Source organism: Scyliorhinus torazame, chromosome 8 (assembly GCF_047496885.1).
Source record: "Scyliorhinus torazame isolate Kashiwa2021f chromosome 8, sScyTor2.1, whole genome shotgun sequence".
NCBI lineage: Eukaryota > Metazoa > Chordata > Chondrichthyes > Carcharhiniformes > Scyliorhinidae > Scyliorhinus > Scyliorhinus torazame.
The window spans coordinates 28,484,166-28,502,571 of NC_092714.1; the positions used below are offsets into that span (position 1 = coordinate 28,484,166).

An 18,406-nucleotide genomic window follows, 5' to 3' on the forward strand; every position below is an offset into this window, starting at 1 on the left:
CTTTATTTAACTGTAACACCTTTACATCTGATTCTACCTTCTTTCTTTCAAATTGCAGACTGAATTCTACCATATTATGATCACTGCCTCCGAAGTGTTCCCTTACTTTAAGATCTTTTATCAAGTCTGGCTCATTACATAACACTAAGTCCAGAATGGCGTGTTCCCTCGTGGGCTCCATCACAAGCTGTTCCAAAAAGCCCTCCTGTAAACATTCAATGAATTCCCTTTCCTTGGGTCCACTGGCAACATTATTTACCCAGTCCACCTGCATATTGAAGTCCCCCATGATCACTGTGACCTTGCCTTTCTGACATGCACTTTCAATTTTGTGATGCATTTTGTGTCCCTGGTCCTGACCTCTGTTAGGAGGCCTGTACATAACTCCCATTATGGTTTTTTTTGCCTTTGTGGTTCCTCAACTCTACCCACACAGACTCCACATCATCTGACCCTATGTCGTTTAGTGCTATTGATTTAATTTCATTCCTAATTAACAAGGCAACCCCGCCCCCTCTGGCCACCTCCCTGTCTTTTCGATAGGTTGTGAATCCCTGGATGTCTAAATGCCAGTCCTGAACCCCCTGCAACCACGTCTCTGTGATGCCTACCACATCATACCTGCCAGTCACAATCTGGGCCACAAGCTCATCTACCTTGTTCCGTACACTGCGCGCATTTAAATATAGCACCTTTAATTCTCTATTGACCATCCCTTTTTGTTTTCTTAGTGTGGTGGACCTTGGTTTACTGAGCCTTTCCATACACTGTGTCATATTTTGTGAGATGGGGACTATCGTAACCTCTCCTGAGTTCTGTCTTTTCATGCTTTTTTGTATTCCTAAGCAGCTGTGCTTCCCACTGATTACTTCACCTCTTGGTTCCCTGACTTTCCCTTCCCCCCCAATCTCTAGTTGAAAGTCCTATTGACCTGTTGAAATGATGTTACTGATGTGCACAACGGGAAACACAGCCCGTCATCGGTGGCTGGAGCACACAAATGTGACCTGGTTTTATGACGCTGTAAAACCGAGTTTTGGCCTTCTCACAATATTTGCTGCTCCTGCCCGCAATGACATCCACTACGAATGGGAGCGGAACGTCCCGGCCTTCAAATTCTGGAGATCGCAAGGAACATTTCTCTGTATACATTCTATAAAAATATATGGTGCAATGCAGTTACTGCGAAAATCCCCTAGTTGCCACACTCCAGCACCTGTTCGGGTACACTGAGGAAGAATTTAGAATGTCCAATTCTTTCTGGACTTGTGGAAGGAAACTGGAGCGCCTGGGGGAAATCCACGCAGACAGGGGGAGAACGTGCAGACTCCGCACAGACCGGGACCCTGGCACTATGAAGCAATGGTGCTAACCACTGTGCTACCGTACCTTTTGAGCAACAGATTGTATAACACCTAGCCAGCAATACCCACACCCTGTGAAAGAATTTTAAAAATGAACCAATTGAACATATTATTTAATATCGCATCTGACAATCCGTTTATTGACGTATGTTCAATCCCTGGGATCCCGCAAATGTTCCTGCAACATTCTTCAGTTGGCTTGACTCCAATCCTTTGAGGCACAACTGGCTAACAGGTGACAATGGTACTGGACTGAAACATCCCTCAAGTGTTTGCAACTCAGTAGTCTCATGAAGGAGAAATAAAATTGGGCTTTCTGCTCATATCTTTCAGTCTTATTGAAGCACCTGAAGAAGTTGTTAAAATTCCTTACAGACATCTGGGCCTGTCTGGAGGATCTGTATAACAAACAGGCTTGAAGAACTGCAAGTTCTTAGCAATATGTACTTTAGTAGAGATAATAACTGTTTTCAGACAGCAGCATCACATCTCCCTCTCCCTGTAAAGGGCTGTGTTTGCACGAAACAGAAACTCACATACGTTAATTCAACAAATCTTCAGCAGACTATGCTGCATATCTTTCGATGACACCGAATTGAAGCGATAAGGCAAATTGAAACCTAACATCAACGTGTGCCAGCTGGAGGAAATGAATTCTGTTCTGAATTAATATGTGCCCTCATCCTGATGAAAGGATGATCTCCACTCATGTTGATTCTTCTTAGATGAATTCTGAATGGTGCGTGGAATTAACCTTTTTAGCTGCAGTACGCCACTGGTTGCAGTAAGCTCCATTTAACTGGTTATTGGAGCTGATGTTGGGAGTGGCGTTTTTAGAATTTATTTTATTTGGAATAAACACTGACAAGAACATCAATTATGTCAGTAAGACCTAACTGGTTGCCCAACAGTACAATGTTATGCTTCAGCGTTTAGTGCTGAATTTGAGTATCCAAACACCTTCTTGGATACCTGAGAACTTACCTATCAATTGCCGTACTTCAGGCATGATGGGCCAACAGATTGCAGGTTTTGATAATCACATAGAATGGTCATCTTGATATTGTGTTCACTCTCATATATACTGCCTTTCTATAAACGGCCATTGTTACTTCTGTCTTATCTCTACTTACGATCCATTCCAAACACCACTAATTTTGCCCAAATTATCATGAGGTTCTTGTGTCACTATTAATACACCCCCACATCCTGCAACCCCTCACCTCTGCTTTCAGGGCTGTGTTGCATGCAGCTACTTAATTAGCAAAATAATTAAGAAACACAGAAACTACATGCGTTTAAACTTCTCCTTTTCATGACATATTTTCTTTTTTTAAATTTGTTTTTAAATAAATTTAGAGCACCCAATTCTTTTCTTTCCAATTAAGGGGCAATTTAGTGTGGCCAATTCATCTACCCTTTTCATTTTTTGGGGTTGTTGGGGTGAAACCCATGCAGACATGAGGAGAATGTACAAATTCGCAGATATCTTCAACACCTCACTCCTCCATTCTGAGATCCCCACCTCCTTCAAGAAGACCACCATAATACCAGTACCAAAGAAGATCAAGGTAGCCTGCCTCAACGACTACCGACCGGTGGCCTTGACGTTTGTTATCATGGAATGCTTCGAGCGGCGCGTCATGAGATGGATCACTGCCAGCCTCCCAGACGGTCTCGATCCACAGCAGTTTGCCTATCACCGCAACCAGTCCACAGCAGATGCTATCTCCCTGGCTCTACAATCAACACTCGAACACCTCGACAACAAGGACACCTATGTAAGACTGCTGTTCAACGACTACAGCTTCGCCTTCAACACCATTATCCCGACAAGACTAATAACCAAACTCTGCAATCTTGGACTTGACCCCTCCCTGTGCAGCTGGATCCTTGACTTCTTCACCAACAGACCGCAATCTGTCAGGATAGGCAACAGCACCTCCTTCACAATAGTCCTCAACACCGGGGCCCCGAAAGGATGTGTGCTCAGTCCTCTACTGTACTCCCTATATACATGTCTATAACTCCAACTCAATCTATAAATTTGCGGATGATATGACTCTGGTGGGCTGTATCTCAAACAATGACGAATCAGACTACAGGAGGGAGATAAATCACTTGGTTGCATGGTGTACCGAAAACAACCTCTCTCTAAATGTCGGAAAGACCAAGGAGCTGGTCATCAACTTCAGGAAGTATACATAAGAACATAATAACATAAGAACTAGGGGTAGCAGTAGGCCATCTGGCCCTTTGAGCCCGCTCCGCCATTCAATGAGATCTTGGCTGATCTTTTGTGGACTCAGCTCCACTTTCCGGCCTGAACACTATAACCCTTTATTCCTTTATTCTCCAAAAAAACTATCTATCTATCGTAGCATGACACCCACTCCCATCTGCATCAATGGCTTTGAAGTGGAGATGGTTGATAGCTTTAAGTTCCTGGGGCTCACCATCACCAACAGTCTGCCCTAGTCCACTCAGGTTGATGCAACAGTCAAGAAAACCCAACAATGTTTCTACTTCCTACGGAAGCTAAAGAAATTTGGCATGTCTGCATCGACTCTCACAAACTTCAACAGATGTGGAGTAGAGAGGATCCTATCCGGCTGTTTCACAGCCTGGTATGGCAACTGCTCGGTCCAAGATCGCAAGCAACTGCAGAATGTGGTGAACTCAGCCCAACCCATCACACAACTTGCCACCCTCATATTGAATCCCGCTGCCTCAGGAAGGCAGACAGCATTATCAGAGACCCCTCCCATCCAGGCTTTGCCCTCTTCCAGACCCTTCCATCAGGCAGAAGGTACAGAAGTCTGAAGACCCTCACATCTAAACATAGGAACAGCTTCTTCCCCACAACTAAAAGACTCCTCAATGACTCCCCCTCGGACTGATCTGTTCCCTGTAAGAACACTATTCACGATGCCCTATGCTGCTCTTACTCATGTATTTGCTTTGTTTGGCCCCTTGTTCCGCACTGTAACCAATCACTGTTTGTCGGTGTACCATTTGTCAATTTTCTCTGTTGATTGTTTTCTTTGTCTACTATGTACGTACTGTTTACATTCTCTCGGCCGCAGAAAAATACTTTTCACTGTACTTCAGTACATGTGACAATAAATCAAATCAAAATCAAATCAAATCAAAAATCAACTCCATACAGACAGTGACCTGGGGCCGCGATCGAACCCGGGCCCTCGGCTCCATGAGGCAGCAGTGCTAACCACTGCACCAATTTATGACATCTTTTCAGCGGTCAGTTTGCTATTAAGCCTTGTTTGGCCCAAGCTTTCACTGAGACAGGGATTGTGGTGGTTCCATTGGTGAGGATCACGGCTTGAATCTCATCGGGGAGCAGGTGAAGGATGGCAACAAATTTCTGGGAGCAGCCAAATTTTAGAAGGATACTCCATGAGCCTTCACGGTTGATAGAGCCAAATGCTTTTGAAAGACCATGAAGAGTAGTTAATCATCTCTTATTCATTTTCCTCACTGCAACACTATAGCACACCTCAGCAAATTATTCACAAGTGTGGGAATAATATCCAGAACAGATGGGAAACCTCCAATCCAAACCCATTTCAACCTGGTGACACTTGTAACTCCAGGCCTTTGTTGACTTCTTCTCTGAAGCATATGAGAAAATGGGTCTTTCATGAAACACCAAGAAAACGAAGGTCCTCTTTAAACACCTCCCCCCTGTCTATTGAGATCAATGGCGATATTGTGGAAAATGTGAACCATTTTCCATATCTTGGGAGCCTCCTCTCCTCTCAACGAAGGCAGACATAGATGATGAAATTCATCATTGCCTCCAATGAGCCAACTCAGCCTTCGACCAACTGAGGAACAGATCATTGGAGGGCCAGGATCTCAAACTCGAGACTAAAGTCATGGTTTGTGTGACAGCAGTGATCCCTGTGTTCGTATATGCTTTGGAGGCTTGGACAACCTACAGCAGGTACCTGAAAGCACTTAAGAAGTACTCCCACTGGCGTCTTCGTAAGATCCTCCAAGTCCAGTGGCAAGAAAGGAGGTCCAACTGCAGCGTCCTCTCCCAAACCAACACACCCGGAGTCGATACATGAATCAATCAAAACCAGTTCCTTTGGGCATGCCGTTCCTAAGCCTGACACGAGACTCCTGAAGCAATTACTCTACTCTGAATGCAGGTGACTCCCAGGACAGTGCACTGTAGGGATGTCCTGAGAGCATTTCTGAAGAGTTCAAAATTCCTGTTGATTCATGAGAGATTTGGTTTGTGATCAACTGAAATGGAGAGGTCTCATTCCTGAAGGCACTGAACGCATTGAAATACTTCACTGGGAATGTGTAGAGGCAGGGTCAAGGCACAGCATAAACCTCTATTCTCTTCTCCATCTTATGATTGCCTACCTCCTTAAATACATCTATACTGTCCACTTCTACTGTTCGCTATCCTAGTGAGTTCCACATTCTCTTCACTCTCTGAGTAAACATGTTTCTTCTAAAATAACTCTTTGATATTTTGGTGATTAGTTTATATTGATGATCAGAGGTTTAGCTGCTAGTTTCCTGACTCTGCAAGTTACTTTCATAGAATCACTGGAGTGCAGAAGGAGGCCATTTGACGCATCGCATCTGCACCAACCCTCTGAAAGAGCACCCTATCTAGGCCCACGCCCTCAACATATCCCCGTAACCCAGTAACGCCACCTAACTGTTGGACACTAAAAGGCAATTTAGCATGGCCAGTCCACCTAACCTGTACATCTTTGGACTGTGGGAGGAAACCGGACCACACGGAGAAAACCCACGCAGACACGGGGAGAACGTGCACCCGGAGGAAACCCACGCAGATATGGGGAGAATGTACAAACTCCACATAGGCGGTCTTCCAAGGTTGGAATTGAACCTAAGTCCCTGGCACTGTGAGGCAGCAATGCTAACCACTGTGCCACCGTGCCGCTGTGACTTTTGGTAGAACCCATCAAAATCTACAGATGAAAAGTGTACAGATGCTACAATTGGACGAAGTGCCCCTGAGCTAGGGAGGGATTGAAAAAAATCAGCCACAGTTCAACTCCCAATTGTAATTCAGTCACTCTTGCTGGAAAGTGTACATATGGATGTTGGGTAAGGGTAGAAATAGCTTCAGGCTGGAACAGCTGCCGAGGCTGAATGTCTTCATGACACTCACTGACATAGCTCATATAGGAAAAATGACTTCTTGGGTGAGATACTGGAGGGGCTCCCATTGTACCAGTGCAGGAGAGGAGGGGAGAAAATTGACAATGAAGAAGTTTCAAGTTGTATTATTTTGCAAAACTCGATTATAGACTAAATACAATGATTATTATGACACATTTAATCTTTTGGTGAGGATGTCATCACATATCAGTCAATGACCTACCCTGACTTTTGACATTGATCATGATACTTGAGAAAGTTTCACTTGCCATACAGTAGGCATCAGTGTGATCTCATTGATATATGAGTAGGTATAACATGTTGATGTATGATAAAAAACAAAATACTTGTGACTGATTAGAGGTAACATAATTAATCTTTGAGTTCAGACAGGATAAACCGTTTGAGCATTGTTCTTTGGGATTGTGATGTCATCTGATCTGCCTTGTGACAAATTCAACAGTATTGACAGTGTATAGTCAGAGGCTGAATGAACTGTGCATGCAAATATACATCGATGCGTCATGCTCCATACAACTGTAAAGCAAAGACTCAGGAAATTTAAGATGGTCACTTTGTCCTGGCATGTCCAGTTTCCAGAGGTAGCTTTCATCTTCAATTTCTATGCAACATTATTGTGTTAATTAAATTGGGGAAACTTTTTCTGGGTAGTGTGAACAATATCCTCCAGATCGTTCAGCCTGGAGATGGGGCTCAGAAATCTTTAAGCCATCAATATCCAGTTTTTGTGTGTCGACCTGGAACTTGAAATACTTTCCAGGCAGTTTGAAGGATGGATGGGACATTTAGATGACTGATGTGAAGACAAAGTGGGAACAAGGGAAAGAATGAACCATAAAGCATGGTGGTCCTGGATGAAAGCCATGTTGACCAAGTTACCAATTGTTGATGAAGCAAACGTTTGCATTGACTGTTAGCGAAGTGGGCCAGTAGATTTGAGCGAGTTTCTGGTGTCATTGTGTATAAGTTTATCCTACTTGTTCAATTTCGACACATAAATCTGGTTAGTTAAATTGGTGTGCAAGCCCAGTCTAAGTATTGTATATCGGCAAAATTATTTCAGAGTCACTTGGAGAGAAATAAAATTGCAATGGGCGCTAGCCATCCAGCGTTGTGCAATTTGAGTCCCGAGGGGTATGAGATCTCGCAGCAGCAGAACACCACAACTTCGTAAGGGATGTGATGTTTGGTTGTAAGATTTGTGGATGGACAACAACAAGAGGGAACAGCACATTAAAATACCTTTAATTTATATTGACTGGTGGCAGTGGGAGACAAGAGATGCTATGATATTTGATAAAAGTGGGATTTTCTTGTCCTTGAGATCTGAGCGATGCTCACAATATACATTTATTGCCCATCTCTCATTGCCCTCAGAAGGCAGTGGTTATGGTGGGGTTGAAGTTAAATGGCCCTGGCAGAACCTGAAATGAGCACTGCTAGATTGTGCGGCTGTGTGACATTATTGATGATTCCTTCCAGTACTTCACTTTTCATTGACTATACCACCTTGGGGGATGTCAAGGACAATGACTTAATTGATTTGGCAATGGAGAGCACAGGTTCAATGTCCAGTGGGGAATGTCAGTTGCATATTCTTGCTTGTCACCTGAATGGAAAACTATTCTTCGATCACCTTGTTCGTGAGCAGCAAGTGGTGCTGACGGGTTGCAGCTAATAGATACCGATCCAGCAACATGCGTATCAGTTCCACATAGCATGCAGAAACACACAAGAGAAAAAGAAATATGAGAGGTAGGAGTATTGATCCCTCAACAGCATCCCGTGGACTGTGTCAATGCTGCTCATGTCAAAGGAGGGTAAAATGGCACAGTTCTGTGTAGGTTATAGAAGATTAAGCAGCTGATGTATATTTCATTTCCTGCCTAGAGGGTATCCTTGCGAAACCAGAGGATGCAAGATATCTCGCCAAGTTTTATTGGCAGGTTCAATAAGTGAGGAAGCCATATTGTGTTTCACTTTTGCAATATCTGGAGGACTGTATCAGTTTGTGGTTATAGCTTTCGAGGATAAAGATACAGCCATCACATTCCAGCAGTTGGTAGATTCCATGTTTATATGAGTTGGAGTAAAAAGACAGCAGCGTGATATTTCACTAAAATTAGTACAAACACCTTCTTTACATTGAATATGTACTGGCTCAGCTCCAGAAGACAGAATTCATAGTGAAAGCAGAAAAAGGCTTTGTGGGAATAGCTTTTATTAAGGCCAACATTTGTTGCTCATTTCTTAAATATTCACTCCCTCCCACGAACAAAGAGTGTCAACAGTGTACAGTCTACAAGATGCACTGCAGTAACTCATAAGCTTCCTTCAACATTACCCTCCAAGCCTGCAACCTGTGCCATCTAGAAGGACAAGAGCAGCCGATGCAAGGGAACACCACTACCTGGAAGTTCCCCTCCAAGTCACTCACCATCCTGATTGGGAACTATATTGCTGTTCCTTCAATGTCGCGGGGTCATTATCTTGGAACTCCCTCCATAACAGCATACCACATAACTGTTTGTGTGCCTACACTAATGGACTGCAGCGGTTCGTGAAGATGGCTCACCACCACTTTCTCAAGAGCAATTAGGGATGGGTAACAAATGTTGACCAGCCAGCAATGTCCACATCCCATGAACGAATAAATAAGAAAAAAGCTACTGCAGTTTGTGTGGTGAAGATACATCCATAGTGTAGTTATATCAAGAGTGTCAGGAGTTTGACCAAACGATGATGAAGGAATGAGGATATATTTTCAAGCCAGGATAGTGTGTGACTTGAAAGGCAACCTAAATGTGGAATGTTTTCTAGCTTCCCTTGTCCTTCTAGATAGTAGAGATCATGGATTTTGGGGAGTGGTGTCAAAGAAACCACGGCAAATTGCTTCAGTTCGCCTTGCCGATGGTACACACTGCAGTCACTGTGCAACCAGGGTAAAGGAAGTTAACGTTTAAGGTGGTGAATGGGATGCCGATCAAATGGGCTGCTTTGGCTGGGATAGTATTGGGCTTCTTGAGTTTATTGAAGCTGCATGTAAAACTTGTGACAGCCAAATGGTGAAGTAGGAGACCAGACGCCAATCTTTTACTTAACAATAGATTTATTTACAGAATGCAACATTACAAATGGCTGCCTCTACCCTTTCCAATACACAGCGTGACAGAAGTCTCTTTTTAGAAAGTAATTTGTCAGTATTTAAACCAATCAATGCCCTCCACCTGTTTATGCCTAACTCTAATAACACAATTAACAGATTCCCCTCTTTTCTTTAAATCAAAGCTTGAAAACACACAAACTATTTCAAAACAAATTGAAAGAAGAGAAAAAAAATGATTTTCTATATCATGTACACCGCTTCACAATGCAAAACCTCAGGGCGGCACAGTGGCACAGTGGATAGCACTGCTGCCTCACGGAGCCGAGGACCTGGGTTCGTTCCCAGCCCCAGGTCACTGTCCGTGTAGAGTTTGCATATTCAAACCCCCGCAACCCAAAGATGTGCATGGTAGATGAGATTTGCCCCAATAAATTGCCCCTTAATTGGGAAAAAAATGAATTGGGCACTTCCAAAAAATGTTTTGTTTTTAAAACAATGCAAGACCTCCTTTTTTTTAGGACTTCCAATAGCCTATTTGTGCAAACATTCCTGTTTGTAAAGCAATCAGACAATTGATGGCTTGCATAAACCCATTTCATCTTGAAGATTTCTTTTCTTTCTAGCATCTCTTTTACATTAGCAAGGTTAACCCTTATTCTTTTTCAGTCACACGTTTTGTCAAATGTACCTTTAGCCAAAGGGAATAATTATCTACATGGAAGTCACCATGGTCTTCGAGAACCAGAGGCTCCTCTCCCCTTTTGAGAGAGAGCTGACCGGTGGTGATTTAACCTGAGGGTCACCACAAAGGGTGAGGGTGAGAAGGTGGGGCCTTCATAAATAACCGCAATCGGTATGGGAATTGAACCCCTTGCTGTTGCCGATGGTCCTCATCATGAGCCAGCCATCCAGCCGGCTGAGCTAAACTACTCCCATATCTATTAGCTGTATAACATTCAATGGGAAAACTATTTTCAGAATGCCCCTTGTATAGAACCTACCCTAAAATATTTGACAAGTAAAACCCAATATCTATTGCTCCTACAAGAGCTAGTGTTTCTGCAGCTGAGGTATCTTGAGCCATTCTTCTAATTTTCTTAGCTTCCTAGGTCAAGGAACAGCATTTTCATTTTCCATTTTCACTCACCAAGAATATTTTGAAAGCTGCTGTGCTTGAATACCCATCAAGAAAATTGGCATGAGAAGCATCACTAAAATTTCATGTCCTTCAGGTCCCCCAAGGCTTGAAACTTGAATACACATTTCTCTGCAATTAATTTTTCAATGTTGAGAACATCCTTGGCTGTAAGATGTTTCTTCATTGTACTCAGTTCCAATACATCAAAATTAGCATCTGGTCTTCTCTTTGAGTGCATAGTCAATTCAAATGTCCAATCAAGCTTCTTAACTGTTCTATTTCTTTTTTATATTACCCAGTATAATTTATTCCGATACAAGTAACACTTTGTTAAAAGTTGATTCAGTGTTACTTCAGTCCTATTCTGCTTAATGACTGGGCTTAAACATTTAAATGCCACAAAGCTTGACTTCCAATCTTAAATTCCCCTTTAGTCTTATTATAAGATATTGCTCAAATTCCACAGAACATCCGCATAGAAAATCATCAACTTGTATCATAAAGATGCCTGACAGTTTCCTTTTGTGGTACTTTGCTGGATCTGCTTTCAGTTGAGTACAGCCTCCTTTCAGCAAAACAGAACTAATACAGAAATACCATACCCCTGATGCATTGTTCAATCCATATTTGCATTTGTTTAATTTCCACCGTTTCCCTTCTACATCACATACCTCTTTAAAGTTTCAAAAGCACTTCTCTCTGATATTTTTCTCCTTGCAAAGATATTGCTTTTATTTCTAGGAATATGTGGCCAAAAAAACTAAGAAATTTTGAAGCTTATTTTTCTTCCTGTCGTGGCAAAATATCTTGAATCTCCAAATTGTTCTTTGAAACCCTGAGCCACTCAGGTTTCAGACTTTTAAATCATGTCTGGGATGACTATATCCATACATATGCAACTATGTGGTAAGGTTGGCTGTCCCCTGTCTGGCACTTCAGAGAAGACTTCAAATTGCTTCCAACTATCTACATGTTTTTTTTTGTTTTTCCTTTCTTATTAATTTAGCTTTAATTTATTAGCAACCACAAAAAAACTTCCTCGTCACAAGGGCTTTTACTTTGAGTAGTGTTTCTTGATTGTTCTGTAATCCTTGTTCTATTGCACAATCTAGTTAGCTACAGGCTCTGTTTGGAATTCTATGTCTTTCTGGATGAATACTGCAGGATCTCTTCCTCCCACGATCAGAGGTTCTGTTGCTGATTTGTGATCATTTTCTCGTGCAAGATTCGCTCCCAGGACCTGCACTGCATTTTCCTGCTTTCTGCGCTTTCACGCCATTCTGCAGTCTATATATCTTACCTCTTGGCCATCACCTTGGATATTTAAGCAATGTTTGAACCGGCAGGTAGCTCTATCTGCTCTCCTGACAATAGTCACATTCCTCCATTCACCATACCCTTCTGGTATGTACATCACCCAAGTACCTACTGTCGGCAGTTATCCTTGTGCGGCACGGTAGCACAGCGGTTCTCACTGTTGCTTCACAGCGCCAGGGTTCCAAGTTCGATTCCTGCTTGGGTCGCTGTCTGTGCGTAATCTGTACGTTCTCCCCTTGTCTGCGTGGGGTTTCCTCTGGGTGCTCCCACAAGTCCCGAAAGACGTGCTGTTAGGTGAATTAGACATTCTGAATTCTCCCTCTGTGTATCCGAACAGGCGCTGGAGTGTGGCGTCTAGGGGATTTTCACAGTAACTTCATTGCAGTGTTAATGTAAGCCTACTTGTGATAATAATAAAGATTATTATGATTTGGATATGATAGCCCTTTCCTGTGAATCGGTATCATTCTGCCCATCACCACCTGGCACTTGAATCTACCATATTCTCGTCCCCTTAACTGTCAAACACGAGGTATGTGAGGTACAGGGTGCTCGATCACCTTCTATTAACTGCTTTCACTCTGAAAATTTGTAATAATCCCAATTAACCACGATGAGTGGAACTTAATAGCTTGACTGCCATGTTGGGGAACCACTGTCTTACCATCACACCCTACCACCTTAGCCGGACATTTCCACTCTTTTTGACCCCCTATTTTATAGTATACTAGACCCCAGGATTAAAGATTATTTTAGAAAGTCTTGTACGATGCCTTAGTTATCTCTGAATTTTCTCCAAGGCTTCAGCCCTGAGGAATGTTCTTCTCCCTTGTTGCTAACTTTTGGTTGGTTCAATTGGCTCTGTTTTATAACCTTTGCTCTCGAGTCGCCAGGTATCTTTATGATACCGCCACGAAGTTCAAGTTCAAGTAATGATCAATCACTCAATACACCGATTAGTAAGATTCAAATCAAAGCACATTTATTATACACAGTAATCGCTACTCATGCACAAATTCTACGTCTAAGCTACTTCTAGTTCTAACAGGCCTATACTTAGCTTCGGACTGGCCCACCAGGTCAGGGGAACAAATGGCCTTTTGTTCGGGTTCTGAGTCTGCGGGATTCGAAGTTGGTACGGATTTGTAGCTAGGAGCACCTATCTCATAGCGAGCGTTGACTTAAGACTTACTGGATATCGGCGGCAGTTGAACCGGTCCCGGTCAAGGTTGGTTCGCATTGCTGGGTGACCTGGTCAAGAAGAACAATTTGAGCTTGGGGGCTTAACTTTATAGTCCCCAGGGGCTTCCCACCTTTCGGGGTGGACCCTGTACCTGGTTCCAAGTGATTGGGCTTTGTTCCAATCGCTTGGTTCAATTTCTCCAATACTGGAGCGGTTCCCTGATCGATGGGCGGTCTTGAGGTGTCCGTTAACCTCTTTTGTGTTGGCTCCTGCTGGCGCCGGGGAGTCTGGCTTAGCTTTGTTTGTCCCAAATGTTGCGATTGTTCCCGGGGATTGCTCATTAGTATGTAGATGGCCGCTACATTATTATGCAGATGGCTGCTTGTATCGATGCTGTCTGAGCTTTTGCAGAGTTTAATACACAGTAAACTTGCACCTGCTGGTTTCTGCCTGTGTTGGCTGAATTCAGGGACATGCATTACAAAACAAGAAAATGAGAACCTCTAACTATCCTTAATATACTACACTCACTCAAACATTTCATCACACTAACTTTCTAAACCATACAAACAAATTCATAGCAGTTTTATACACATTTTCTGGCTTGGCAGTCAAGCTCAGGATTGTACAATTGCTCATGAACATTTCTTTATTTACAACAAATCGCAACAAATGCTCTTTATTATAGATCGCGGGCGTCGGGGGTCTGGTCGTATCCGAAAATAGGGGATCTTATCCTGTATACTGGGGTGCGAGCTCGGTAGGCTCTCCTTCTCCATTTTCTCAGACGAACAGTCTGCACGATGCAGCAGAGTATCGCCAATTCCAATAGGGATTCTATCACATAGGACAGGGAGTACCAGGATATAAACCTGTCGCACCAAGATGGTGTGGTGTCACTTGTGACTGGGCTCTGGGTACTGTGGGGAAGTGAATCATTGACGGCTGGGGGAGTTGAGGTCAGGGAGTTCGCGTTCGCGCGCAACCAAATGTCCATTAGAGTTATGAGCAATGCGGAGGATGTCCTCATGGTTCTTCTTCTCTCTTTCTTTTCTTCTCTTCTCTCCCCTTCTCTTCTCTTCTTCTGGAGGTTCTGGAGTTCTGTGGAAACGAGCATAGTGTCTGTTACTATCTTGGTTTAATATCTCATACGATAGCCTGTCTGTCCTTTAGTGCCAATTACTCCCTTTATAATTGGTCACTATGTGTGACTCCCTCATTTTTTTTCAAAAACCGAATTTCAGGACAAGACACACTTCCCAATAATGAACCAGTGCGAGCCGTCTCGCAGACTGTGCGATTTACCATCCAAATGTTTGAGAATGTAAATAGCATAAGGTTGGCAACCTAAGGGTCACCTGAAAACAAAAGAAAACTTTTTGAACAAAACTTTGCCGAAATGAGGTGCGTATGGGCCGCGACGGGTACGATTTGGATGGAGTCCCCGGGTAGGACGGCAACCAATGCCATGTGTGCTCTACCCGAGCGTTGCTGACCAGAGGGGGGTTCCCAGGCAGGGCAGGTTCCAATGCCGTTTCTCCACTGCCTGAGCAACCGACAAGAACGGGCAAGAAATGTAGTCATCGTGGGGGGTTGCCGTATTGGTTCCTTCCTCGAACCAGAAGCGCAGTTACGAACGGGGGTCTGTGTTTCCGTCGACAGACGAGTTCCTCTGAACTGGCATCTGGGACCTTAACAAGTCTTTGTGGACAAATTCTCAGAGGTTTCGGCCGAAAAGGCGTGGGGCCGTGGAAAAAACAATTTCCGGTCTGACATACAACATTTAACAAAACACTACAAAAAACATAAGACACGCTGTGCTGCAGGTTCCATCAGAAAGGACACCGTTTTCTCCCAAGCGGTTCCTTTTAAAACATCATCTGGACACCTCAGTTATTGGTGGGACCTCAGTTACAGGGGGGACCTATACCGTTGGGATGGTCTCCACCTGAACCGAGCTGGGACCAGTGTTCTGGCGACAAGAGTAAATAGGGTGGTCAATAGGACTTTAAACTAGAGATTGGGGGGGAAGGGAAAGTCAGGGAACCAAGAGGTGAAGTAATCAGTGGGACGCGTAGCTGCTTAGGAAAACAAAAAAGCACAGAAAGACAGAACTCAGAAGAGGTTACGATAGTCCCCATCTCACAAAATATGACAGTGTATGGAAAGGCTCAGTAAACCAAGGTCCACCACACTAAGAAAACAAAAAGAGATGGTCAACAGAGAATTAAAGGTGCTATATTTAAATGCGCGCAGGGTTCGGAACAAGGTAGATGAGCTTGTGGCCCAAATTGTGACTGGCAGGTATGATGTGGTAGGCATCACAGAGACATGGTTGCAGGGGGTTCAGGACTGGCATTTAAACATCCAGGGATTCACAACCTATCGAAAAGACAGAAAGGTGGGCAGAGGGGGCGGGGTTGCCTTGTTAATTAGGAATGAAATTAAATCAATAGCACTAAACGACATAGGCGCAGGTGATGTGGAGTCTGTGTGGGTAGAGTTGAGGAACCACAAAGGCAAAAAACCCATAATGGGAGTTATGTACAGGCCTCCTAACAGTAGTCAGGACCAGGGGCACAAAATGCACCACAAAATAGAAAGTGCATGTCAGAAAGGCAAGGTCACAGTGATCATGGGGGACTTCAATATGCAGGTGGACTGGGTAAATAATGCTGCCAGTGCACCCAAAGAAAGGGAATTCATTGAATGTTTACAGGAGGGCTTTTTGGAACAGCTTGTGATGGAGCCCACGACGGAACAGGCCATTCTGGACTTAGTGTTATGTAATGAGCCAGACTTTATTAAAGATCTTAAAGTAAGGGAACACTTCGGAGGCAGTGATCATAATTTGGGAGAATTCAATCTGCAATTTGAAAGAAAGAAGGTAGAATCAGATGTAAAGGTGTTACAGTTAAATAAAGGTAACTACAGGGGCATGAGGGAGGAACTGACGAAAATCGACTGGGAGCAGAGCCTAGTGGGAAAGACAGTAGAATAGCAATGGCAGGAGTTTCTGGGAGTAATTGAGGACACAGTACAGAGGTTCATCCCAAAGAAAAGAAAGGTTATCAGAGGGGGATTAGGCAGCCATGGCTGACAAAGGAAGTCAGGGAATGCATCAAAGCAAAAGAGAAAGCCTATAATGTGGCAAAGAGTAGTGGGAAGTCAGAAGATTGGGAAGGCGACAAAAACAAACAGAGGATAACAAAGAGAGAAATAAGGAAAGAGAGGATAAAATATGAAGGTAGGCTAGCCAGTAACATTAGGAATGATAGTAAAAGTTTATTTAAATACATTAAAAACAAACGGGAGGCAAAAGTAGACATTGGGCCGCTCCAAAATGACGCTGGTAATCTAGTGGACTATTTTCTAAACGGTGACAAAATTCATAATGCTGAAGTGCAAAGGGACTTGGGAGTCCTAGTCCAGGATTCTCTAAAGGTAAACTTGCAGGTTGAGTCCGTAATTAAGAAAGCAAATGCAATGTTGTCATTTATCTCAAGAGGCTTGGAATATAAAAGCAGGGATGTACTTCTGAAGCTTTATAAAGCATTAGTTAGGCCCCATTTAGAATACTGTGAGCAATTTTGGGCCCCACACCTCAGGAAGGACATACTGGCACTGGAGCGGGTCCAGCGGAGATTCACACGGATGATCCCAGGAATGGTAGGCCTAACATGCGTCTGAGGATCCTGGGATTATATTCATTGGAGTTTAGGAGGTTGAGGGGAGATCTAATAGAAATTTACAAGATAATGAATGGCTTAGATAGGGTGGATGTAGCAAAGTTGTTTCCATTAGCAGGGGAGACTAGGACCCGGGGGCACAGCCTTAGAATAAAAGGGAGTCACTTTAGAACAGAGATGAGGAGAAATTTCTTCAGCCAGAGAGTGGTGGGTCTGTGGAATTCATTGCCACAGAGGGCGGTGGAGGCTGGGACGTTGAGTGTCTTTAAGACAGAAGTTGATAAATTCTTGATTTCTCAAGGAATTAAGGGCTATGGAGAGAGAGCGGGTAAATGGAGTTGAAATCAGCCATGATTGAATGGTGGAGTGGACTCGATGGGCCGAATGGCCTTACATCCGCTCCTATGTCTTATGGTTGCGAACAGGGTCGCAAAGGGGTTCTCGTTTTGGGAGTCAGACTCAAGGTCGTCATCTTCTCCCGGATGCCACACTCTCGAGTGTATCAGGGCTGATAGGGCTGCATGGTGTGACCTGGGTTCGCTCTCGTCGTTCCGGACGAGTCTGTACGAATTATCTCGGTGCCAATAGATGGTGTCTAGTTCTGTGGGGATGGAGTCGGGGTCGTCATTGTAGGTCGGTGGTCGGTGGTGGAGTTTGTTTGGGAAAGTGATCGTGAAGGGATCACTCGAATCGTGGTCAGATTCGGTGGGTATGGGGCCTGTTGCATGGGGATAATAGGTTGGTGTGCTGTGGCTATTGTCCAAGTCACAGTCGCTGTCGCTGCTGCTGCTGTCTGTGGGCGTTCCGGGGCGGAGTGTATATTTCGGCGGTGGAGTCGAGTTTGAGTCCGTGGCTGGGCTGGATGTGTTGGGGGAGGGTAGGGTTACGTTGGCTGTGGGCGGGGCGTGGTCTGCTGCGTCGAGCATGACGTGGTGTGCGTGGTTAGACTATGTTCCATATGCCTTTAGCTGGTTGATATGGAACCACGCAGTCTTACCGTTGGGGTACATTATTTTGTAGACAGAAGGGCTTACTTTGTCCGCAATGGAGTACAGACCCGAGTACTTTGGTGACAGGAATGTGCTGGGGTGTATACGGAGAGCATGACTTGCTGTCCTACACTGAACTCAGTCGCATGCACTGTCTTATCGAAACAGGCCTTGCTCTGTTTCTTTCTTGTGCCCAATTTCAGTGTGGCTGCTAGCTGAGCCATTTTTACATTTTCCACTAATTGTTTGACTGCGTTCTCGTGTGTGAGGGCCGTCACTTCCGGGCTGGTCAAGTCTAATCCCAATAAAAATTCTGTGCCTTTCATGGGGCGTCCGGTCATGAGGGTGTGTGGGGTGTAACCTGTGGACGTTGAAACTGTATTTCGCAAAAACATCAGCGCAAAAGGGAGGACCGAATCCCAAG

The 18,406-nt window shown here is 44.0% G+C and overlaps 1 protein-coding gene across 1 annotated transcript in view; it reads left to right on the plus strand.

Moving 5' to 3' along the window:
* The first annotated feature begins 7,087 nt into the window (after positions 1-7,087).
* LOC140427708 (dual specificity tyrosine-phosphorylation-regulated kinase 1A) overlaps positions 7,088-18,406 on the plus strand; it is a 168,821-nt gene continuing 157,502 nt past the window's right edge. The window contains exon 1 of the mRNA XM_072513232.1: positions 7,088-7,141. The gene's annotated coding sequence lies outside the window, so the exon portion shown is untranslated. The remainder of the gene's footprint in view (positions 7,142-18,406) is intronic.